This window comes from Pongo abelii, chromosome 6 (assembly GCF_028885655.2).
Source record: "Pongo abelii isolate AG06213 chromosome 6, NHGRI_mPonAbe1-v2.0_pri, whole genome shotgun sequence".
Taxonomy (NCBI): Eukaryota; Metazoa; Chordata; class Mammalia; order Primates; family Hominidae; genus Pongo; species Pongo abelii.
This window is the reverse complement of record NC_071991.2, coordinates 117,941,399-117,959,851: the sequence shown is the minus strand read 5'-3', so window position 1 is coordinate 117,959,851 and position 18,453 is coordinate 117,941,399. Positions and strand designations below refer to the sequence as shown.

The window sequence follows — 18,453 nt, the reverse complement described above, 5'->3', positions numbered from 1 at the left end:
AGGTTTTGTGCTCCTATGAGATTCTAAAACCGCTGCTGACCTGACGGAAGGCGAAGCTCAGGTGGTATTGCGAGTGATGGGGAGTGGCTGTAAATACTGATGAAGCTTCTCTGGCTTGCCCTCTGCTCACCTCCTGCTGTGCAGCTTTGTTCCTAATAGGCCTTGGACCCACGGGTAATCGAGGAGCCCTGCCATAAACCGTTTCTAAGCATTAAGCTCTACCTCAAGGTCTAATAGGGACTACTCTAGGTAGACACTTAAGGTCTACCCAGAGTCTATGTGTTGCCAAAAGTCGCTTGTATTGCAAAATCATCACGAGTAATTGAGGAGCCCTGCTGTAAACTGTTTCTAAGCATTAAGCTCTACCTCAAGGTCTACCAAATACTACTCAAAGTAACTACCTAGAGACGCTTAAGGTCTACCCAGAGTCTATGTGTTGCCAAAAGTTGCTTGTATTGCAAAATCCTCTAACTTCTTAAAATGAAAACTGGTGGAAATAGATTGAAAAATATAAAGCAATTTGCTACAGTTATCACCAAGAAGGAAATTTACATATCTTGTTATAATATTCCAGAAGTACATGTTGTACTTTTTTCTTCTGATTAATTTTGCCTTCATTGAAAATAACTTCTAATTACATGTACTAGATTAAGTCATGAGGCCTAAGGCACTGAAATACAATGTGCTAACTTTAACTTCATAAAATGTATTTTAGCAAACGTGAACTTGCTGTTTCTGAAGGCCCCAGGAATAAGGCCACACTAGCATGTACACAGAGCTTAATCTCATGTGCAGAATTAGGCTCTGTGATGACAGAGGCTTTCCTTGTAATCAGCAGTATCCCTTTTGCTTTCAGGTGATGACGAAGTACTCCATTTTCTTATTACAACTATTGTACTAAATAAAGGCTCTATTTGGAGATGGTCCCTATTAACCCAATGGCTCAAGTAAGAAGCCAGAGAATCATTAAAAAGAAAAGAAAAGAGAAAGAACAAGGCTGTTTCCTGCAAGCAGCAATGGAACCATCTCTGTTTACTGTGCCTTTCCTACCATTACTTCCCTTGAATTTAAGCTCTTAAGCGGCATTATTCACAATAGCAAAGACTTGGAACCAACCCAAATGTCCAACAATGATAGACTGGATTAAGAAAATGTGGCACATATACACCATGGAATACTATGCAGCCATAAAAAATGATGAGTTCATGTCCTTTGTAGGGACATGGATGAAATTGGAAATCATCATTCTCAGTAAACTATCGCAAGAACAAAAAACCAAACACCGCATATTCTCACTCATAGGTGGGAATTGAACAATGAGAACACATGGACACAGGAAGGGGAACATCACACTCTGGGGACTGTTGTGGGGTGGGGGGAGCGGGGAGGGATAGCATTGGGAGATATACCTAATGCTAGATGATGAGTTAGTGGGTGCAGCGCACCAGCATGGCACATGCATACATATGTAACTAACCTGCACATTGCGCACATGTACCCTAAAATCTAAAGTATAATAATAATTAAAAAAATATATATATTGATTATTGTCAGAGTTGGTTGATGGATTTATTGTAGCTCATTATTCTATTGTTGCTTCTGTACATTTTGAAGTTTTCCATAATAAAATGTTTTTAAGACATTAAAAAAAAATAAAAATAAAAATAAAAAAAAAAGACTTCAAGTCCATGGATCTCTGAAATGCTATTTCCACTTCTCATTTGTCTTAAAGAAAAGAAATAAAAGAGTTTGCATTTTTGATCATCTAGACTTTATAGGTGATTCTAATCCTTTATTTTTCTATTTTTTTGGATTATAACTTACTTTTGTTGTAACTATGCTATTCTGATCTGGTCATTGATTATACTGGTATCCTCAAATTTTCAGGCCTCTAAGTCACACTTTCTCTCTAGGCACAGTATGTCCTAATCATGTTTAGATATTAGAATTGTACATGCATGAAATGCCAGTTATGGTATTACTTAAATACATTAAATGTTCCTTTTGCTAAGAATATTAAAAAACAGAACTTTTCACATTGGTTTTGAGTGTCTATTTCTTGCACAGACTATAGAAGTGCTACCAGCATCTTTCAAATTAGTGCTTCTATTGTGGTTTCTTTTTGCAGAAGATAAAGCTCTTCTGAGTTCTACTGACATCTTTCAACACTACACGACAGGGTCTCTAGGATACTCATCATTACTATTGTATCCTCCTGCTGACTTGTTTAATAAACGCCAACTAGTAAGATCATAGTAGACTGGACTACCTCCTCCATCTCCATTTGTAATGACACCATTAGAAAAAGCAAATAAAAAAACCATAGGATTTCTTCATTTATTCATCAAAAATGCACAGGATGACAGGCATGATGTTTGGTGCTTGATATGAAACTTTGCTCAGAAAAAAAGTATTCAACCAGTGTTTCACGAGATAAATCAATATATTGTCTAAGCCAGTCATGCCAATCCCATCTGTCTTTGGCAATGATTTGTTTAGGAATGGACAAGTAAAAATGTTTTAGACAACAGCATAGTTGGGGAGTCTTCTAGAAGTCCCTGACACTTGGGAAGGCTGACCTTTATTCTTTGCAAGTTGTTCTATGAACATGTGATGCTTGTGGCTGCTGTAGTCATTTTAACACCCTGAGTAGGAATATCACCAACCAACCAAATAATGGCAGAGCAGAAATGTGGAACAAGCATTCTTAAGCTGCTGAATCAACCATGAAACTGCCTAACTTCAGAGTTCTTGTTAAGAGAGATAACAAACAACTGTTTCTTAAAATACTTTTAACTGGCTATTGTGTTACATATAGCTAAAGCGTTTTAACGAATGTGTAATAGAAACATGTTTCCCATTCAGATAATCTTGTCATTGCTTCATTTCTGAAGTATTTTTTCAGCTTTCACTGTATAATGTTGCAGTACAGAAAGACTGCAGTGTCTTTCAATAATCATTAAATGGCTGATTAGTAGGACCAGTTTATATACTATTCTTGGAGAACACTGGTAATTTTTGGCTGATTCAATGGAGTTTTTGCACTTTTTGAACATGTATTTGTGTCTTATAGAAAGAATAGCACAGTTAAGGAATCTTAACACATTTTACATTCTTTTTCAATTACTAGTCCTGGCTTTTAATGTACACTGTATTCTATCAATTAGGAAATGTGACCATTACTGAAAATGTACCTGGATGACTACTTATTTTTATGTAAAATATCTCAATAATATAATTTATTGTGTATTAATACCCCTATGTTTATTAATAATATCTTTAATTCTCCCATACACCCCTGAGAGAAATAACTTATGTAATGAAAACAAGCTGCACTTAGAGAAAACATAAAAATCTTGTGAAATTGTATTTATGTTCCTTAACTTGTAAAAAAGAAAATCAGGGAAGTTTACTATTGCACTGATCAAATGAATAAGTTCAAGTTATGATAACTTATGTTCTCTCAGTATTCGAGAGCATGTTTTTGAAAATGAGACAATCAACTACAATTAAAGCAAATTCATATTAATTACATTTTATAGGATTTTATCATTTGCTTTTAAACAGTATCTTTCCCATTGCACTATTATCTACTTAAACTACGCCTTTTTGGGAGTTTCATTTAATTATCTTTAAGTTAGTATTAGCTGCTTAGTTAGCCTAATTATGTTATTAGGAAATGAAAAAAGGCCATTTTATATGGACATTCGATAAAGGACATTTCTTTGTATGGTATTAAAAATAATACTCAATTTCTGATATAAAACCAGCATTCACATATTTCAACTGTTTTTTTCATAGTATTCTGCTGATAAGCAGGATTCTTGATATTCAACAAGAAAATGTGAATAGTTATGATTAAAAGATGAAGAGAAATTAGAAAGCCTAAAACTCACTTATATACATAAAAATTTAGTAGAAGGAAGTTTATTAACTTTCTATTGAAACCGCAATACATTCTTCTTCATTTTGTGGTTGGTGAATATATATATATATATACACACACACACACACATATATATATATAGAGAGAGAGAGAGAGAGAGAGAACTTATTTGTTACTGATGCATTTTAAGTATTTCTATCAGAAATGTCACCAGATGTTGGCAAAGGTAAACAATTGTGGTTACAGAGCACATGTGTTTAGTTGGAATGTGATTATCCTGCTGCTTCCCATCACCTTCCCCATTCCTCCATCAAAATCATCCTTGCTATCAATAATAGAATCTGTAAGCATTGCAGCTGGAAGGGATTTTAGAATCCATTTATGCCATCCCTATATCCCCCATACTCCTAGCTAGTGAAGAGGAAGTTGAGACACTGAAACATCTGTTATTTAGTAGCAGCAGAGGTCCTGGAATCCTGACCTCAGTCCAGCACTCTGAAATGAATATTCCCGGGCAATGTCAACTCTTCAGGGACTACGCATCCCAGCCAAATGCTAGCTTGAAATAAGTCTCCTTTGGGGAGTTGCTTGTTTATATGGCTTCAGATACACTACATGTGAATAAATTGTTCAAATGATGAAAACAGTTCTTGGATGTGAATTACAGGAATTCTCCTTAAAGAATGATATTATTGATAGTTCAATACCTAAACCAACATGTAAGTATTATGTTAGCACGTCACTCAGGATTTTTAAGAACATAAGGGACCTGCTCCTTCTCATTTAGTATTTGGGTATTAGCTAAATATATCTGGATGGCTTAAATCAACTTATCTAAAACAAAAATTATCACTATTCCCTATACTTTTATTTCTTAATTTCTTTGATCAACAAATATTGAAGTGCAACTTTGTGTCAGGCAGTGGTCTAAAATGAAGGGATTTTTATGGCAGTGGATCAAACAAATTCCCTTCTCCCAAAGAACTTATATACATTGCATTATGCTGAAAATAAGTTAATATTTACTATAATGAAAGGCAGCAATAAGAATTTTGCAAATGAAGCAGAGTGAGTGGTTAAAGAGATGGTAGGCCAGAGGAACAATATGCATCAGGTGGCTGGAGAAGGCCTCGCTAACATGACATCTGATCAAAGGTCCCATTTATGTGGCATTAGCATATGTTATCCTGCTTTACAGTTTGATTTATTCATTTACTAATATTTGTTATGTGTTTTCTGTTGCAAGGAATGTTGCCTGGTTTTATTTATACGGCGATGAAACAGTTGCTGCCCTCATGGGGTTGACAGTCTGGTATCACGAATATCACATGTGCATGTAGGAATAACTAAAACAAGGCAGATAGTGATGAGTGCAGAAGAGAAATATTGACAAAGGGCCAGGGAGTGAGAAGGTGGACAGAAAATGAAGAGAATGCTTTCTGGAATTAATCTTGTCTTCCCAGCCAGATAGCAAAGAGGCAGGGATCATATATTTTTCTATTCCAACTTCTAGCACAATGCCCTCCCTGTTTGTACCTTGTTTGGGCTATAAAAATTTGTGGTAGATGATGACTGTTGTTTCTCATATCAGTTAATGAACACTCTCCTTTAAATTGTCTTGTAGGCGACAACAATTCTCATGCAAATTAATCATCTCTAAAATTAAATGCAGCTTTCCCTTTTAATTCTCTTATCTATGTCTACTCAAGCCTAAACTGTCTCTGACTTTTTCCTTTACCTTATTGTATCACTAACCACGCTATGAAAAGGTGACCCTTTGTGCCTCCCATCAATCTATGCAGGTATTAGGGGCACAGAGCAATGCGTGTTTAAATGAGCAAATGAATAAATTAAAGAACCCCTTTTTGGGTACTAAATTTAGCATTATTTAATTCAGTTATGAAATGGACTTTTCATGACTAAAGGGAACAGAGAAATGGAGAAAATTTTAGGTCAAAAAAGAAGCTTTTAAAAAGGATGTTTAACTTGGACTCCATGGTTATTTTTATTGAAGCAACAGAACCTCAACTTCCAGTGCTTGGTTAGGCAGCCATTTTTTTTAAGCAGGTAAGAAATAATAATTAAAAGAGCTAAAGTAATTATGTGCATAAAATATGCTGTCTATGCATTTAAATACATGCAGGATTGTCTTCTTTTGTGATCCATTTCAAATCCCAATGTCTCATTTTAAAAGGAATCATGTCAGTTCCCTTTTCAGTCAAAAGATTAAACCATTTTAATTTTCTGAGGGAAGAAGCCCCCAAAGCCACATAGAATTTTTAAATTCTGCCCTAATATAAGCTGAATTCTCCAAAATGCCTGCCTCTGAGGTAAACAGAATCCATTAAAAAGTAGTTATTAAGCCCTGTGAACAGAAAATAATATTAGAAGCCTAAAAATGATAGCTTTGGGGCAACAAAACTCATTGGAAATAGCATATAGAAGCAGAAACAAAAAAGGAGAGAGATCCTTTAGTATAAAAAAAAGATTATGATGAAAAATATAACTAATTAGCATTTTCATTGTTTCTTTCAATAAAAATCTCAAGAAGCTTTATGGGACAAGTAGGGTGATAAAATAAAGCCTCAGGGTAGGCTACCAGATGGAATAATACATACACAATGAAAATATATCCAAATATGGAAACTTCACTGTTTATGTAAGCAATGTAACTGCCTCATCATGTTGTCTGTATATATTCTGTACCACATTTAGTATCTTCGAAGAGTTTAATGTTTAAGAGCAATATCAATATTTTAGAAAGTACTGTTACCTTACAAGTATAACAGTAAAGTCAAGTACAATTGGGTCAAGCTTCAGAACTCTTTATGTTGTGAATGTAAACATATACACAACTCAAGCTGAAACTGGACTTTGTATTCACAATAAGACCCCATTGAGAGAGAATGTGTGTATGATGTGTATGGTGTGTGTGTGTATATATATATATATATATATATATATATATACACTCACACACCCACATTATATATAGTGTAAGTGCTATAGATACATGAACTGTAAATGTACACACATATGTATACATGTGTGTATGTGTATATATGTGTGTGTGTAATGAACTGTAATGTGTATATATGTGTGTATGTGTATATATATGTGTGTATGTGTATATATATGTGTGTGTAATGAACTGTAAATGTATATTTACATTTATATACATACACATTTACATTTTGTATATTTATATGTGTATGTATGTATATGTAATATTTATACATATATTTATGTGTATGTATGTAAATATACATTTACACTTACATACATACACATATGAATGTGTATATGTGTGTGTATGTATATATATGTATGTGTATATATGTGTGTGTGTAATGAACTGTAAATGTACACACATATGTATATGTGTGTGTATGTGTATATATATGTGTGTGTGTGCATATATATATATATATATATAAATAAAAATAATCATATCCACGGTAGAAGAGCTCCGTGGATTAATAAACATAGTTTTACAGTACTGAGTCCTACATAATTGAATGCATACAGGAAATTGGGAATGCACCATGCTTATTTAGATGCTAGTATAAATGTAAGCGATGTTCTTGCTAAGGTCAGATCCCCTTAACCATCTCAGAGTTTATGTTCAAGAATCATTATGATGTTTAAATGTAACACAGTGAATGTATTCTGTTCTGATAAGGTTTATTATTTTCAGTAAACGGCTTGAAGGATCAGCCTTGGTCTCAATTCATAAAAGCCATCTATTCCACTGACAGTTCCACAAAAATGGCCCACAAATCAATGATTATGTTTTCAATAAAGGATATAGATGCAACATTGATTAAAGTATATGGACTACCGATTAGTTTCATGAACCCTAAAATAACAGTTGCTATACATGTTCTTACTGACCTAGAAATAAGCTTGAATCTCCTTTTAAAACATAAGCCTACATTAGGCACCTTAGGAATTAAATATCTCATTTATATTGCAATCTTCTCCTTCAAAAGCTAGTCTTTGAAGTAACAGCATTTTGAAAGCAAAAATGAAAGTATTAACACCACATGTAATCATCAGAGGTGATGTCTCAAAGACTGACAGATTTCATCTGATATATACTCTTGATGTCTCCAGAAGGAGGGGATCCTATGTTCTATCTTCTGGATATTCAGATTTCTATAATTTAAAGTAACAGTTAAATTAGCATTGAGTATTTTATATATATATTCGAATTCTTACCACCAATGGTCACAGAAACTCAACAGCAGATCCACCTCTATCCTCAACTATTTCACAAAGACTAGCTGGATATGGAACCTTTGGGACTCACAAATGGTCTGTTCATCACCTTATTTTATGACTCTTCTCTAGTTCTCATCATCAGTTTCTTGGTTTACTGGTTTACTCTTCCCTGGTACTGATTCATTCCAAGGTGACTGGATATCAAAGACCCCCTTATATGAGTCATGTAAATACTTTGCATTTCCATTTATTCACAGATATCTTTTTGTTAGCACTGTCTCTATTGCACTGTCTCTAAATTGTAGCAGGTCCTTTACTTGTGACTCTTGCCTTTATTCCATTCCAAAGGCTTTGTGCTAGTCACCCTCTGCTCTTAAGTCCTGACAGGCTGATCACTGATAGAGTTCCCAAGATTAAGAATAGCAGTTTTCAAGTTACTGTGATTATACACTTGCTTGATTTTTCGTGGGTATTACCCATTGGATTTAATGAATGTTTATTTAATCAGGACTCAAATTCACTAGTTATGATTTCATGATCTCAGGTTTCTGTCCTTCAACAACACAGCCAATTAGATAACTTCAGATAAGTCCTTTAAAAGAAAGCGCATGCTTAGTTCTTATGTAGATTGTGGCTACCCAGATGTTTTTTTTCTTTTTCCTATCCAGCATCATCAAATGGTTGTATTAGTTGGCAATTTGGTCATTACGTTTCGAAACAGGCCAGCGATGCAAGGGAAAGAAATGGTGTAAGAAAACAAGCCTGGTTACCATGGCAAATAGATGTACAGTATTTCTGAGGAGAAATGTAAATCATTGATCAGGATTTTTGTTCACTTCATAACTCATCTTTGATACCTTGAAATATATCTATCTTAATATGAATCAGATGACAATAATCAATAGAAATATGAAGTTTTGGCCAATATACAATAACTACATTCTAAAATGTATAAATATAGTTTTGAGCCAGAGAAAGAAAATACTAGACAGGTTTCCAAACTATATGGATAACTGAGAAATACTAACAGTCTATATAGTTTAAAGACAGCTAGGCACTGAATTTGGTGCAATAAATTCAGTGATGCAGAGCAGAGTATGGTGGGACTGAGTGATGTCTAAACTGCAACTAAACATGGTAAAATACATCCAAAATGGGTTTACAGTTAATGATTAAATATTCATTTAATTGCAAAAATAAAAGGGAAGCACTTAAAAAAAAGATTCCACCCTACCAAAAAGTTAAAGAAAATTATTTCAACATTGACAAGAGATAAGAAGCTGGCTAAAACAATTTAAACAACAGCCATTTGTTGAACATCTATAAATGTTAGGCTGTTCCTTGAGCTAAGAATAGAAAGAGAGGTTGGGCACGGTGGCTCACGCCTGTAATGTCAACACTTTGGGAGGGTGAGGTGGGCAGATCACGTGAGGTCAGGAGTTCAAGACCAGCCTGGCCAAGATGGCCAAACCCTGTCTGTATTAAAAATGCAAAAATTAGCTGGATGTAGTGGCGTGAGGGAGGCTGAGGCATGACAATCCCTTCAATTCAAGAGGCAGAGGTTGCAGTGAGCTGAGGTCACACCACTGTACTCCAGCCTGGGAGACAAGGCAAGACTCTGTCTCAAAAACAAAACAAAACAAAAAAAAGAATAGAAAGACAAGTAGGAAGACACTATGCTCACTTATAAACTAGTCAAGGGGACAACAGTTTTATCACTCATTATAATACTATGATAAATGAGATAATTGAGGAATAACAAAGTTTTATGCAAGCATAATAACCTGAGAGGTCATCCTATTCCTGACATCTACAGTTCTAGCTGCATGCACACAGGCCTGAGATAGAAATAGGTAAGTATTATAGCAGACAGGAAGTCTTTCTGTAACTCATTCTTATACGTATTCCAGAGACTTGGGCATAAGCTTCATATAAACATGCATTCACCATTGAGAAACAGCAGAAACTTGGCAGGGTGTGGTGGCTCACACTGGTAATCCCAGCACTTCGGGAGGCCCAGGCAGGCAGATTTGAGGCCAGGAGTTTGAGACCAGCCTGGCCAACATGGCAAAAACCCATCTTTACCAAAAATAAAAAAAGAAAAAAGAAAAAAAATTAGCTGGGCATGGTGGTACATGCCTGTAATCCCAGCTACTCGAGAGGCTGAGTCACAAGAATCACTTGAACCCAGTGGGCAGAGATTACAGTGAGCTGAGATCACGCCACTGCACTCCAGCTCGGGGGACAGAGCAATACCTTGTCTCTAAAAACAAACAAACAAACAAAAAGCAGTAGAAACTCAATAAAGAATGATAAAGTTAAAAACCCAAGAAGTTAGCAAGCCGCAGTAGTATGAACAGAGTTGAACAATTTGTAGTGACTCTAAATTACTAGATAAGAATTACTAGATAAGAAAGTTGAGTAATTTGAGAGACTTGTAAGAAAAACAGGAAAAGAAACTCATATTTTCAACAAAAGATGCAGGTAGGGAGAAAAAGTTTTTTTTTTTAACTTCTGTTGGAGGCTGGAATAAGATGAAATTTTAGTGAATAGTAATTATAAAACTTTAGTGAAAATCAAAATAATTGCTTTCTAAAGTGATGCACACTTAGGGCCTATTTATTTTGAATCAATTGTATTACAAAGGTATAATTTACTATTTTACTCTTTTGAGAAAAGAAGAACTCTTCCCCTCCAACACACACTCACCTGGTAGAATATAACTAATATAAAGAAATACAAAGTTTGAGGACCTCGGCCTTATGGGCACATGTGTTTGACCATGACATTAGATGTTTGTGAAACTGCAGAAGTAAGTAGATATGCCAATAAATTGCCTGTAGGATGCGGCTATATTTTAAAAATAAGAGTTGGGAAAATTTAATATCTGGAGGGATTAGGGTGTTTATCTGAAAATATTTATCTAAGAAAATTCTCAGACTCAGAATATAGCTGTGTCTACTAATGGCTTATCCCTCAGGAAATTCTATGTAGAATTTGACATGCCTAAACCTGCACTCATATATTCATTCATTCATTCATTTATTCTTCCGCCAATTTACATTTATTGAATTCATACCGGACCCTCAGGATACAAAGACACGGTTTTTCAAAGACTTTAAATCCAGTGCCTTAGACTCACAGGTAAAGAGTCTATTGCAATGCTAGTGTGATAGGGAACTAATATACACAAAGCTCTCATGGCTGTTACCGGAGCAGCGCCTAGATTAGGCTAGCCTGTGGCAGGTCATTTAAGTAAGACTCTCCACAAATGTTGTCTGTGTTTACTTTTGGAGAATAATGACAGTTAGGCAGGTGGCTGGGCGTAGTGGCTCATGCCTGTAATCCCAGCACTTAGGGAGGCCAAGGTGGGCAGATCACCTGAGGTGAGGAGTTCAAGACCAGCCTGGACAACATGGTGAAACCCCATCTCTACTAAAAATACAAAAATTAGCCCAGCATGGTGATGCATGTCTGCAGTCCCAGTTACTTGGGAGGCTGAGGTAGGAGAATCGCTTGAACCTGGGAGGCAGAGGTTGCAGCGAGCTGAGATCACATCACTGCACTCCAGCCTGGGTGACAGAGCGAGGCTCCTGTAGAAAAAAAAAAAAAAAAAAAAAAGAGGCAGATAATGAGGGGAAGGCTGGAAAAAGGCAGGAAGGAAAGATTATTCAACCTTCAAAAACTCCACGTGATTCAGGATGCCTGGACTATAGATTTGGAAAGGCAGATGATAGTGGATGCCATCACTAGGCCAAGGAGGGCATTTTATGCCATACTGAAGACTTAGGATTTATTTTGTAGGCTATGAAAAACCACTGAAAAAATTATAGCAAAGGAATGACATAATGAGATTTGCATTTTGGTAAGTTTATTCTGGCTGTAGTAAGATAGGAAACCAGCAAGGAGGTTGATACAACATTTAAGTGGGAAATAATGATATGGAGAAGGAGGATGGATTTTAGATTTGCAGCATGAACATGACTTGGTAAACGAGTAAAATTGGTGGATGAAAAAAACTGAAGGTACCAGTGATAACTCCCAGGTTTCTGGTTTGGGAAACTGGTTAGCTGTAGTCCAACTATCAGTATAAGAATAAAAGAAGAGAGTCAGATTTTGAGGGAAGTAAAATGAATATAATTGTGAACAAGGATTTGGGAAGTTACAAAACATTCAGTTTGTGTTAACTAGAATGCTTCTGTATTGAGGGATCTGGAGCTCAAGAGAAGGATCTCATGTTAGTTTACTAGTGCTGCCATAACAAAATACCACGGACTGGATGGTTTAAACAATAGTAATTGATTTCTCACAACTCTGGAGACGACAAGTCCAAGATCAGGGTGTTGGCCAGTTTGGTTTCTTCAGAGGCTCTTTCCTTGGCTTGCAGATGGCTGCCTCCTCGCTGTGTTCTCACATGGTCTTTCCTCTGTGCACACACACACATCCCTGTTGTCTCTCCGTGTGTTCAGATTTCAAGAAGTTTCAAACTTCTCTCTCTTTCTTTCTCTGTCTTTTAATATGAGACACTTCACAGATATGCACGTCAACCTTGCACAGAGGCTGTGCTAATCTTTTATGTATCCTTCCTATATTAGTATATGTGCTGTCAAAGAGAGCACAAATTTCCTCTTTGTATAAGGACACCAGTCAAATGAGATGAGGCTCCTCCCTCATGGTCTCATTTTAACTTATTAATCACCTCTTTAAAATCCCTATCTCCAAATACAGTCATATTTTAAAATACTGGGGGCTAGGGTTTCAACATATGAATTTCTAGGGAGACACAAGTCAGCCTATCACAGATCTGATCTGCTGATAGATCTGGCTCATTGACTATAGTTGGTAATTTAAAAGCATAACAACAATGGATGGTACACCCAGGGAGACTGTGAAAACTAGGGGAATTTTTGGCTGAGAAGGAACCAATGAAATGTTATTGTGGGTGCAGAGAGAGGAGTTAACAGAGCTATCTACTTCAGAGGGGTCAGAGCAGTAGATTACTTAGGAGAAAACTGTGTTATAAAAGCCAACAAAGGCATTTCAGCAGGTAGGAGGGGTCAGTAGCTTTCATTACTCTGAAAATGTCACCAACATGTCTGACATATATCCATTGTACAGAACATCAAAGAGTATATTGATAATTGTAGTGAGAGTGGTTTTTGGAGTAGAATTTTAGAGTTTGAGTGAATGAATTGTAGGAAGTGAAAAATTTTCCTTTATATTGGAGTGAACTTTTCCTTTATGATTTTTTTTTCTGTCAGGAAGAAAAGGAAGGAGTAACAGGACTCAAAGAAATATTTTCTAAATAAGCAGATGTCTACATTATTGTGAAAGAATCACTGAACAGAAGTAGGTTGAACATACGATAGAACTAGGAGATAATCCATTAATGAAGGTCCCTGAGGAACCAGAAGGAGACGAAAATAAAAGAACAGGTGAGGATAGGCTTTGAAGGAAATAAAGACTGCTCTTTGAAGATAGGAAGACCATGAGAGGCTTAGATGCAGATAAATTTACAAAAAAAAAAAAAAAAAGGGTGGGGATAAGCTGAGGAAGTTTTAGCAAGCATATTTTGAGGAACGAGAATCAACTAAATCATGAGATCATTGCTGTGTGATTATTTCTTCTACCCACTTTCAGTGGAATTGAGTGAAGAAGGAACACGTAGAATGATGCAGGTTTAGGGTTCTAATTGGGGAAATTGATCAAGGGGCAGAAAAAACTGGCAAAACAGTGGTTGAAAGGGTGCAACATTGGATATGAGCTGTGTCTAGTTTTTAGTGGTGAATGGGTCACAGATGTGGACGTTAAAATGCTGTGGAATGATGATAAGATCTGGTATAGAGAGGAGTCTCCTATGTACGACAGTGGTGAGGAAAGGAGTGGAGATGATTGAATGGTGTGGTTGCCTAGGAAGTGAGTTGGTTGCTGTTGTACAGTGAGTTGGCTTATCTAATGTGACAAATATTTACTGAGTGGCTCCTGTATCCAGATCTCAGGTAGATCATCTATGGCAGGGGTCCCCAACTCCCAGGCTGTAGACCATCATCAGTCTGTGGCCTGTTAGCAACCAGGCTACATAGCAGGAGATGAGCAGCGGGCGTATGAGCATTACTGCCTGAGCTTCACCTCCTGTCAAATCAGATTATCCAATCAGCAGCAGCATTAGATTTTCACGGTATCACAAACCCAATTGTGAACTGTACATGCTAGGGATCTAGGTTGCATGCTCCTAATGAAAATCTAACTAGTGGAAAAACTGTCTTCCACGAAACTGGACCCTGGTGACAAAAAGGTTGGGGACCCCTGATCTATGGCATTTGTGGAGAATTTTATGGCTAGCACACTTGGTAAACAAATTCAAAAGAAAACGAATCTTATCTCATTAAAAATGAACATATTTACATGCACAAACATAAGTTGGAATGGGGAAATTTATGTAGTTGGAAAACAGCTATTAAATGTAAACAAACATAATTATAGTGTAGATTAAGGACTAGCAATCTTTTCAGAGGTAATAATAACACCAATGTTGTACATTCATCTCTTTTTTTTTTTTTTTTTTTTTTTTTGAGATGGTGCCTTGCTCTGTGGCCCAGGCTGGAGTGCAGTGGCCTGATCTCAGCTCACTGCAAGCTCTGCCTCCCGAGTTCATGCCATTCTCCTGGCTCAGCCTCCCGAGTAGCTGGGACTACAGGCACCTGCCACCACGCCTGGCGAATTTTTTGTATTTTTAGTGGAGACGGGGTTTCACCGTGTTAGCCAGGATGGTCTCCATCTCCTGACCTCGTGATCCGCCCACCTCGGCCTCCCAAAGTGCTGGGATTACAGGCATGAGCCACCGTGCCCAGCCCTATTCATCCCTTTTCAAAAGTCAGACCCTAGGAAGCTGGAGGGAGGTGGGGCATGGTTTTACAGCAAATTTCTGATTTCACTCAGGGTGATAAATCAGACTCTTGGGGAAGCGGGTGGTGGCTCTGGACAGCAGCAGGAATGGGGATCTGGTTAGCAACAAATCCATGGGCCTATGACAGGCTGAAAGCCCACCCCTTCTCCATCTTTGGGAGGTTGCCAATGTCTGATTTAACACTATCCAAGGAATGATCATTCAAAGTAAAAACATAACTATCAACTAGCAGAAAATATAAATGGTAAGCATTAGCACATATTTCACATGTTTATATTTGGCTCTCAGATTGACCTAGAAAACGAAGTCTGGGAAATTCTATACGATCCTGAAAAAATGATACACTGGTCTGGATGGTAGAATACGTTGGAGAAATGTTTAAGCCAAAATGCAGTATTACGAATGACTTTTTATTTTATTTTATTAATTTTCAGGGTTTTTGGTGTACAGGTGGTTTTTGGTTACATGGAAAAGTTCTTTACTGGTGATTTCTGAGATTTTAGTGCACCCCTTATCCTGAGCAGTGTACACTGTTCCCAATATGTAGCCTTTTATCCCTCACCCACTCTAAGTTCAAGAAGACTATGGTCCTGCAGAAAGCTTTGTATGTAATTAACATATCTTTATCTTTATCTTTATAGGTAGTAGACTCATCTTTTGAAACAGATTCCATTAAGAGTTAATGTGTACCCTCCCTCTAGCCTTTATTATTACTGTTTTTGCTATTACATGTGTTAGTGTATGTGAATTTAATGCTTAAAAATGTATCCGATTGGCTACTATGGAAAAAGGTTGACTCATAAGAGTTTTAGCACAGGTTAAGATCTGAAAGTTTTCTCCCAGCCTCTTATCACTGGCGCAGACTTCACAATTCATGGACGCCACCAGTGAGATGACATTGCCTCAGGCAGTTTCTATTTTTATATTCTATAACTCGAGGAGCTCAGGGTTTCGGAAATCATTAAACTTTTTTTGTCCTTTTAAAGTTGGAGACAGCAATTGTAGACAGCCTTCCAGTGGGTTATCTTTTTGTGTCTCCTTACCTGTGGAGAAGCCTATTAGCTGGGATATGTAGTTAAATAGCATATATATATATATATCTCCAGGGCACCAAGTCAAAAAATGGTGGCAACAATATTTCACCATTCATCATTTTTTCTTCTGATTCTATCAATTTATCTAAATTCCATTGTTTATAATAGTCTAGCCAGTTAAAAAAAAATCACAGGGTTACTTCAAAAGCCAAATAAGTGTAAGCTCTATATTCCTGTTTGCATGATAATTTGGGTGAACTTGGAGAAGGACATGGGAAAAATCAAGATATTTATTTGTACTCTATACACAATTTCACTCTTGAACAATTCATTACTGCTTGGACTTCAGTTTTAAACATGTGAGATAATGAGGCTAGACTATCACCATTTTTTTCCTCTTGGAAAAAAGCAAGCTAAGCAACTCTGTTTATTAAGTCCTATTTATTTGTTTCTACTAAGATCCATTTTGAATGTCTTAATATTTTACAATTATTATGCCTTCCCTAAAAGGAAATAACTTTACCAATCCATTTATACACTGAAAGTATAAAGAATAGACTGTTAAAGTTCTTCCTTAGAAGAGCTGTTTAGAAACAGGATCATCTGTAAAACATTTTTTAAAGGAACGGATCAAATTTTGCAACTGGTCCTATATAACAAAGAAAAATGCTAATGTAGTGAAAGACAAAAATGAAATGATTTAGTAGCTCTATCGTCATAAATATCAACGAGCACTGTAATTTTAATGTTGCTGAAATTGGCACTAGGGCATTATTGAATTTCTGTATCATCTAATGGTTTCCTGCAAATATCTTTTATAAAAGTGCTTTATATTTCTTCTTAATAATCTTTTCTCGAGTCATATACTATCAAATCCTGCAGAATACTATTCATTCAACAGTAAGTTAAAGTCATTAAACATATTTCTATTAAAATTTTATTAGACCTGAACTAATATCCTGAAACTGATGCAATGTAATTTTACTATTCAACCAACCACCTTGATGTTTTATGTTAAGAAACATTTTGAAAAATCAGAAAAAAATTAAAGGACAATTCGGATGTATTAGAATTTTGTTTTCTGGCATTTTTAATGCAAGGATAATTATTTTAAAGGCCTGTTGTTATAAAGACTTTCCTTTCTCAGAAAACCCTTTCACTCTTTTTTTCCTCAATGCCTTCACTTGGACAAAAGAGGTATTCTCAGCTCACGACTTAGTGAAATGTGTTTTAATTTTGTTCAATTCCCTACTGCTTTACATCTTGACACAGAAGAATTACCGCATCACACAGTGTTGGAAAGACAGGAGATAGAATATAATTACTGAACTTTATGTTACCATCGATGTGTGAAATTTTTCAAGGAAGAAAATCCATTCATTTTGATAATATAAGCACACTGGTTAAATGCGCAACCCTGTCCCAGTTTTTAATTTTTTTTCCTCTAGTAAACCATTATTTGAGAGTGCTTCAGTGAATTTTGATTTTATTTTGGAGTTAAGAGATGCACACATTTTAATGTGTGCATGATTCCTCTGAGTTACTCAGGTATAATAATAAACTTTTTAATGAGATATTTAAATGTACTCTTTTTTTCTGGCTTCCGGTTATGGCTATCAGAATACAATGAGTTTACTTTGGTATTACATGTTGTGTTTACCTTCTCATACCTGAGAAGAATATTTGTTTCTTGTGAGGGAAAAAAAAGCTGAGATCAGGGTAGAGTGACATGTCTGTCACAACCATCTCTTTGTTCTCTTTTTATTTTTACTCTCCTTCTGAAGCTCAATAAAGAGACAAGTTTGGGCATATTTTTGTCTACTGAGTAGGGACAGAAATTAGATTACTATGAGAAAGACATATTTGGTTGAAGAATGCTAATGCCTCTTAGCTAAGAAGAAAACCATGAGGGTATGTCTCATGCTTGCCAGTATTTCTTAATACCACTCTTACGAATGGAATATGGGGCTGGGGCCTCATTAATTTCACTCAACTTGGTGCTTCCTAGATTCTTATGACACACATGCATCGATCTGATCCAGTCAGATGCCACTCCTTAGATTTTTATATACGCACAGTATGGGGTTCATATTTTTCTTGTTTTATTACTGTAATTATTGGAGATGAAGATGAGATAAAGACAACATGATACCCCAAACCTTGATCCCTGGATGGCTGCAAGGATTTTGAGACCACTTTGAAGCTGTGTACAGAAGACTTTATAAGTACATGTACCTACAGTTTTCTGGGGAGGTACACAGTTTTTATTAGAATCTTAAATATCTCCCAAAGTTAAGAATCTTTGTAAATGGACCACATCACTCTAACTGGCAGCCATACTATGTTTTCATTATCACATTCAAAATAAGAAATCAAACGCTTTGCTACAGTAAGAGTCTTAT

At 36.1% G+C, this 18,453-nt stretch overlaps 1 protein-coding gene and 1 non-coding gene across 2 annotated transcripts in view; both read right to left on the bottom strand.

The window, feature by feature from the left end:
• KCND2 (potassium voltage-gated channel subfamily D member 2) overlaps nucleotides 1-18,453 on the bottom strand; it is a 482,527-nt gene that overhangs the window by 69,166 nt on the left and 394,908 nt on the right.
• LOC112134442 (U6 spliceosomal RNA) lies at nucleotides 12,623-12,729 on the bottom strand. Its single transcript, XR_002915872.1, has one exon. It is a non-coding gene; the product is annotated as a U6 spliceosomal RNA (small nuclear RNA).